Here is a 7,840-nt window from a genome sequence, read left to right on the forward strand (position 1 = left end):
CAAAGGCAATTTCTCACTTTCTCTATTATTCTCACTATGTTACGACATAGGATCTCCCATGTTGCGACATAGCATCCAATATTGAGGGGGAATGCCTTATAATGGTCTCTTGCACACTCACATGGTGTGTTAGCTCTCCCTTGGGCCTGACCTAGCCCTTAAGGTTAGTAAAAGACTCGATGTGCACATGAAGATTGGAAGAAAAATTTTAGATTATGGGCCCGTAGCCCTGAGGCATACTAAAGTGGGCACTGCAAATTAAGTACCTTGTCTCCTTAGTTTCAACTAGTAGATCGTTTGGAAAACACCCAACATCGACGGCTCATTGTACATGCAGTAGTCAATTAAAAAGGTCAGCAAAGTCCACCAGGATAGGGCCGATAGTTGCCCTGGTGCAATGCTGTACTCATTGAGCATCGCACAAAAGAAAGGGTGGAGTGTGACCACCTTCAGATGTACTAACGTTCGAGTGTGAATTCTACGACTAAAAGATATGAAATGAAGGCATTGTCGCAAGTATAAAGATTAGGTTGTAATATAGTTTTACGAAGGAATAGGTGAGTATTCCGAGGATCATACCAAAGAGAGGCTAACACTAAATTAACTTTAACCTAAATGTAAATTCTTTTAGTTACCAGTTTAAATAAACTATATTATGACATAAAATAAAGAAGGTTTTTTTGTTTTTATAAATAAAAGAATGAAAATAACATAAATAAAAGGAGCTTGGAAAACTAAATTATAAACTTGATTAAATCTAGCTATGAGTGATTAGCTTGATTTGGTGATCATAACTAATTCTTGTTTTAGGTTTTTATTCAACCAACTAGATATTAACTTAGCAGGATCTCTCAATATTAACTAAACTAATGAGTTGACAAGAACTACTTATCTCTCGACATCATTGTCCAGACTAATTTCAGGCTAAGGTGTTCATAGATAGGCCATACAAATTTTGGGTTAATTCCACCTAAATAACTTCTTAGGGTCATCAAGACTAGGGTTTAAGATCTTCAACTCCTAAACAGTTGATCCGTTAAGAGACCCTATATAGTAATTAGTTGATCACACCTCTACTCACTAATCCCTCATAAGAAGATTAGTTCCTCATGGAATCAATAAACATCATAAATTTGGTATAAAATATATGCATAAAGAATAAGACAAGAGTAGAGTTTAGACAAGACAATCTTGTTTTGTATTCAATAATTGAAGTGCAAAAAATCCTCAAGAGTCGATCTCGTCTTCAAAGCAAGTTCTCCAAAGAACACTAAAAGAAGAGACCTCAAAATAAACCTAAAGCCTACAGGAAAGAATAATTGAAAAATTAAATTACAAAGAAAATCTAAAAGTATCCAAAACATTCCTCCATAATTGCTAAGTGATCCTTTTAATAGAATTAGGGTAGCTGTAATCCTCAACCCTAAATCAGTTGACATTCTCGTGTTTAATTTCTAAAAATTTTTCCTTTTTTTTAAACTTATTTTTTTAATTAAATTTTTTTTTTTTTTTTTTAAAAATTTTTTTTTAAACAAAATTTAAATTTTATTTTTTTCCATTCCCCTTTTTTTTAAATTTTCATTTCCCCTTTTTAAATTTTATTTAAAAATCCTTTTTCACTTTTCAAAACCCTTTCCCAAAAACTAAACCAAAAAAACCCCTTTTCCAAAATTTTTTTCCCTTTTTTTTTTTATTTTACCCAAATTTAATTTTCATTAAAAATAATTTAAATTTATTTTCTTTTATTTAATTTTTTTTTTTTTTTTTTCCAAAGGGATTCAAATTTATTTTTTTTAGAATTAAATTTTTTTTTTAAAAAATAAAATTTTTTTTGTTTTAATATTTTATTTTTTTTGGGTTTTTTTAAAGTTTTTAAAATTTTTTAAATTTCGAAAATTTTTTATTTTTTTTTCTTTTTCCCCAAATTAATTAAAAAAAAATTTTCCCCAAAAATTCCCCCAAACCCCTTTAAAAAATTTTTGGGTTTGTTTTGAAAAAATTTTTTTTCCCCTTTTTTGAAAATTTTTTCCCAATTTTAAAAATACCCAAATTTTTTTAAAAACAGGGTTTTTTTTATTTTAGGGGCCCTTTTTTAATTATGATTAATTTAAACATAGTTTTTTTATTTTAATTTGGATTAGTAACCTATTTAAAAGTTTTACCAGTCACCTTTAATAATTTCATTAAATGTTAATAAGAGTCACATAATTAGTTTCAACAAATTCCTGTATTAAATTTCTTTACTTAGTAAACTCTTAACATAATGACTTTAAAATCTTATGGATATAACACAAGTACTCACTTAATAAGAATCTTCTCAATACTACTCTAATTAATGGAAATCATGCATTATGCATCTTAATTGCTGTCATACCAAAGTGTAGATTTTAAATCATAACAGCTTCATGTCATCATTAACTTGTTTTAAAACTAACACTATATGCACCATTTCAATATTAAATTTAGCCTATATTAATCAACTAGTGTAGCAAAGTAGCCTCAAATCAATTTGTCTTAAGTTGTACCACGTATTAGCTACTATTCAATTGCATACGATTTTGATAATTTCTTAGCAATACAGTTAACATATAGGTCATTTTTAAGTCCTCTTAATCATCATATCTTGCCACTAGTCAATCTTAATTTTTATAATTCTCAAGCTTATAACCTCATAACATTCCATGAATTCTAGAATTCATTCAATCCTCATATTCCATGAATATCTTAGCATTGCATATCACACTAATTTATATCATATAATAATTATTATGATTTCAATCAATTTATACATATTTGCTTATTTAAATGGATTATTAAGGATATGAATGTAAGCTTTATGCGTTATTATGTTACACATCCATTTCATCAATTTTCATTACATTTGAAGGATCAACCTTTGTCAATCTACTTCCCTTTCGCTTTAGTCGTTCCTTACCTCTTAACTTGTACTTTCTAGACTTTACTTATGCTTAGTTCTCTACCTAACATCTCACCTTGCCATCTACTCCATTACTCTTAATTTCTATACCATGCCTCATTCTCCTATTAATTCTTAACCTCACCACTTCATTAGCTCCTACTTATCCATCACATATCTATCTTCTATTAATCCATTCTACACTCATTATCACAATCCATTCAACTACACTCTAATTATCTATCTACATACATCATACGACACATCCATTTCATTTATCTTAATGTTTCTTAATTAATCTCTAAGAACTTCTCGGAATTGTATCTCGTATAATTATTGGTATAATTTATCGATATCTTCTTTATTTAAATTTCTAATAGTAACCTTTGTTAATTATTATAGTTGCTATATCCTGATCCTAATAGAATCTATGTTGATTAATCATTATAGTACATTACTAATTTTTAATATGATTAGAGTATGTACTGACCATAACAATTGATTCGAAGTGCATAGTAAAATGTTAATCTAATGACAGTTATCATTATTCAAGATTTAATTTAATGAACAGTAACTATTACAATAATCTAAATATTATTACCAAAACATTTAATCAATTACTAATACTTAAGAGTTTAAATAACTTAAAATTAGCACATTTCAAAGTTGTAATCAATCAAATGACTTAAACAAACGTTTCACCAAATCGAGTCTAGACCAAATCGTAAGTAGACAATTGCAATTCTAATCGTAATCAATTTCAAAATTCAAAACATTAAATATTGACACGTAGAGAATCTACATTATAAATAGCCTAAGTTCCAAACACTTCACAATTCAAACCATTAGTCAAACACAATGAAGCATATCGACAATAGCTATTCATTATTTAAGCACTAATTAATTACATAAGTACAATTGTCTCATGACCTAACATCATACATCATAAATCCAGTAGTCCAAAATACTAATTACATGCAATCTCATTCAAAGCCTATTCTAGTACTTCATAACTAATTCAACAAGTTAGCAAACTTAAATCTATAATTCATAACATTTAGCATAATCTACTCACTTAACACTCTAAATCAAATCTATAGCATTATCCTCCAAAATATAAACATAGATTAAGTAAAATCAAGAAAGCTAATCCTAAAACAGCTAAAATCTACCAATTATCAATCGAACAGGTTAAAGTCTCCACTAACAATGCGCATGTTAGTATCAAAGATAAGATATACATTTATGATTACTTAGTTAGCTATTACAAATACATCAAATTAAATTATTCAAGATTTAATAAATATACATGTATTCATTATAGCCATAAAATCATAATGATTAATGCATGCATATTAATTATTTCACTACTTAAATTACCGATATCTGAACTAGCTATAGTTAAGTATTAACTATGTTTTACACAATCACATGTAAATGCATTCAGTAAGTTCAATACTAGGTAGTACTTGAGTTATATTATGATATATTAAGAATTACACATTATGTATCAAAATATTCATTAACACCATACGCTATGAAGCATAAATATGAGTTGATTACAACAGATAAGTTGATCTACTAAATCTATATTCATTTGTATACATATTATTTATAAATTATTTATTTAAATCGTTCATTATCAACTTACGATTTATTTATCTTATAATCATCATTGCTTATAATAACATATAAACAATAATGTAATGTTTATATAAATTAACTATTTTCAACAATTAGATCAAGAGTAGTGCTTATCAGCTTTAAACTTTGTTAGTTAATGGTAGTTATTGGTCTATAAAGTGTGATTTAACATTAGATAGGTATCATCAAGTTTAATGCATGTCATATAAATTATCCATACATAATGATTCTTACATTAGCTAGACATAAATTTATCGTCCTTACAATTTATTTGATTACATTAATATATTTAATATCATATGGCAATGTATGAACTTTACCTTAACTGATTATGTAAATTCAAAATAATTTCGAATCAAAAGTATCTGCAATAAAATTAAAACTCTTAGTTGGTTGATTATCAACAATAGGTAAGTACATAATTTAATGTAAGTACGATTAACTTAGGCTTTAATTATAGGTTTAATTAAGTTAGACTTAAAATCATAGAATTATCAAAGTGAAATTTGCCATAAGAACAATATTTAAAGAATTTTAACGGCTCATTTATTATTAACATCTAAGCTGTAACATTATGGTTAAGTTTTATTTACATTATCTTTACAAATACATGTTAGCTTAGAATTAGAATTATAAAATGACTATGTAATATGGGACATTTAATGAATAATCAAGGCTTTTATTTTGATTGTATGAGAATTTGTAACATTTTCAATTTACAATGTTGTTTGTAATTAATTCATTAATGATTTTTCATTTAGATTTGAAGAAAATTTAAGCATGGTTTCTCATTAATTAAATATTAGTTTCTAATGAAATTACATTTTCGCAATAAAATATTTATAAGACTCAAATTTATTTTAATAGCAAATGATTTCATAGATCAATTGAATTTCAATAATATAGATTTCATTTATGCTTAATTTATCTAAAATTAATTTTCTTTATACATTAGAAGTAACATCTTGTCATTATTTCAATATTGTAAATCCATAAGATATCTTAGGGATTTAAGTATTTTTAATGATAATGTTTAATACGTGCATTCATTGTAAACCTATATGTTGATTCTAAGTATGCTTAAATTGTGATTGAGTTAGCTAAGAATTTTTTTAAGTACTGAGTGTATTTTTAAATTCTATGGTAAGACATTTGCGGTATTACTAATTCTCTTCGAATCAGTGATATCACTTGACTGTGTAGATGCATTCAAGAAATGCTATGTGCATTAAAATATGTTAAAGCTATTGAAAATATGGTTGCAATGAGATAACGTAGAAGTGCTTAATTGATGTGTAATTATATAGGAACATTTACTAGTGCTTTCATTGTTAGGATTTAATAGGTGCAACATTGTTGAGAAATCTTTGGATCAAGTGGTAATCAGAATTTCATCTAAGGAAATTTGCAAATTGGAATTGGAAAGTGGTATGAGTATAGAGTCTTGGTTGAATTTTGGATAATAAGATGTAGTTTGGATAGACTTTAGTGATTGAGATAAGTTAAAGGTATTGTGCAATGGCTTAGAATTGGCATAGATAGAGGGCTTTATGGCTAAGATATGGATTGATGAAAGGTTGTAATGCTAGTTCGACGGATAGGTTAATCAAGTTCGTGGATCGGGATGAGATTAGCATGAGTATCAATATAGTTGGTTTAGAATTGAGGGATCAAGTTGTTTGCTGATTAGATCTACCAAATCTTCGTAATCATGGTTGCCTTATAGCATCGTTAATGACTAATTGAGGTTTCATCTTCGCAATTGTCCATAGGTACCTTCATGCGCTTTTAGATCATTATCACTTATTGTGAATATCTACTTAGTATTCAACGTCATAATGTATTTCACGTTAATCTTTCACTGCGATGTTGCTCTAATCGATTACTCTTTAGCTTGATCCTCTGTTATGAAGCCATTTCATTCTATGTACTAATTATGTCAATTACTTCATGTCGATGATTGACTAATGATTGGACTAAATGCAACGACTATCATATTGTCAAACTTGAAGAAGATTACAGTTATGGCTATTAGATAAGATACATTCGGGATAAATGGCCGTTGTAGTTATGCGATTTAGAGTGCAGCGTAGATTAGCAATACATACTTCAGGTATTGGCACATGTACAATTCGTCGTGATAATGACTCTGATAAGGATCTTATCATGGAATTGTTGAAAAGGTTATGTCTTTATTAAGGATTCAATTGATAAAGGATTATGGTTCTTACTGCTGATTCGAGCCATTCAATACTAAGATATTAAAGCCATTCAGAGAGATTCATGTATCTACGTTGCTTTGGACTTGATGTACCAAATGCTTATGACGATTAATGCCTTACATGACATCAAGGTTAAGCAATGATTTAATTAAGCATAAGCATGATTATCAAATATATTAGAACTGATGGCCAGACATTTTACTTAAACTATTTCAGTGCATTAATTGCACTTATGGTTAGCTACAATTGGGTGATTAAGCCAATGCACCAAGCTAATGAATAATCTATTAAGTATGTATCACTTGATGACTATGTTACTAGTATTGAGTTGTTCAATTGGTTCTACGGTTCCATGAATGCGTATCCTGGTAGATTTCTGTTATGTCATTTAGTTGCACTGTAGTATGTTATGTAGATACTCTAACGTTAAGTATCTCAATATCCTAGGTTGGCGATTGGAAATGTATGCTTATAGGTAACTGACTACTTTCGCTAGTTTAGTATTTGTGCTGTTTAACTTGTTATAGGCTTTGAATTTAGTTAAATCCTTAATGTAACGTAATCGAGTATGTACATATTACCATTTAAGGTTTTAAATTTGAATTTAATGATTGGAATTATATAATCGTATACTTTCAATTATTTTGGTATTGTCTAAAGGATTTAAATATGGTTTAAATATTAAATAATATTATTAAAACTGATGAACAAAAGTTTGGCATTGAAATAAGTCTACTTCACATGATGCAATGTTATTCGAAATTAATAATTTTTCACAATGGTGATATGATTGATTTCAAGGAATTAACTAATTCTAATTCTTAGTTTGATATACTTAATGATGAATGTACAAATTTTCATACTCAAATTACTTGGATTGTTGCAATCGAATGATGTAAACATAGTAGACTATAGGCTAAGTGGTAACTTTCTTTCATCAAATTTACATCATTAATGTATCTGTAATAATTATTTATAAACTTTGTTCATCAATTGACAAAGTTTATGAGTATTGCGTGATTCTAATTGGCGCATTTATACATAATTTAGATAATTG

The sequence above is a fragment of the Gossypium raimondii genome, chromosome 12 (genome assembly GCF_025698545.1).
Source record: "Gossypium raimondii isolate GPD5lz chromosome 12, ASM2569854v1, whole genome shotgun sequence".
Classification (NCBI taxonomy): domain Eukaryota; kingdom Viridiplantae; phylum Streptophyta; class Magnoliopsida; order Malvales; family Malvaceae; genus Gossypium; species Gossypium raimondii.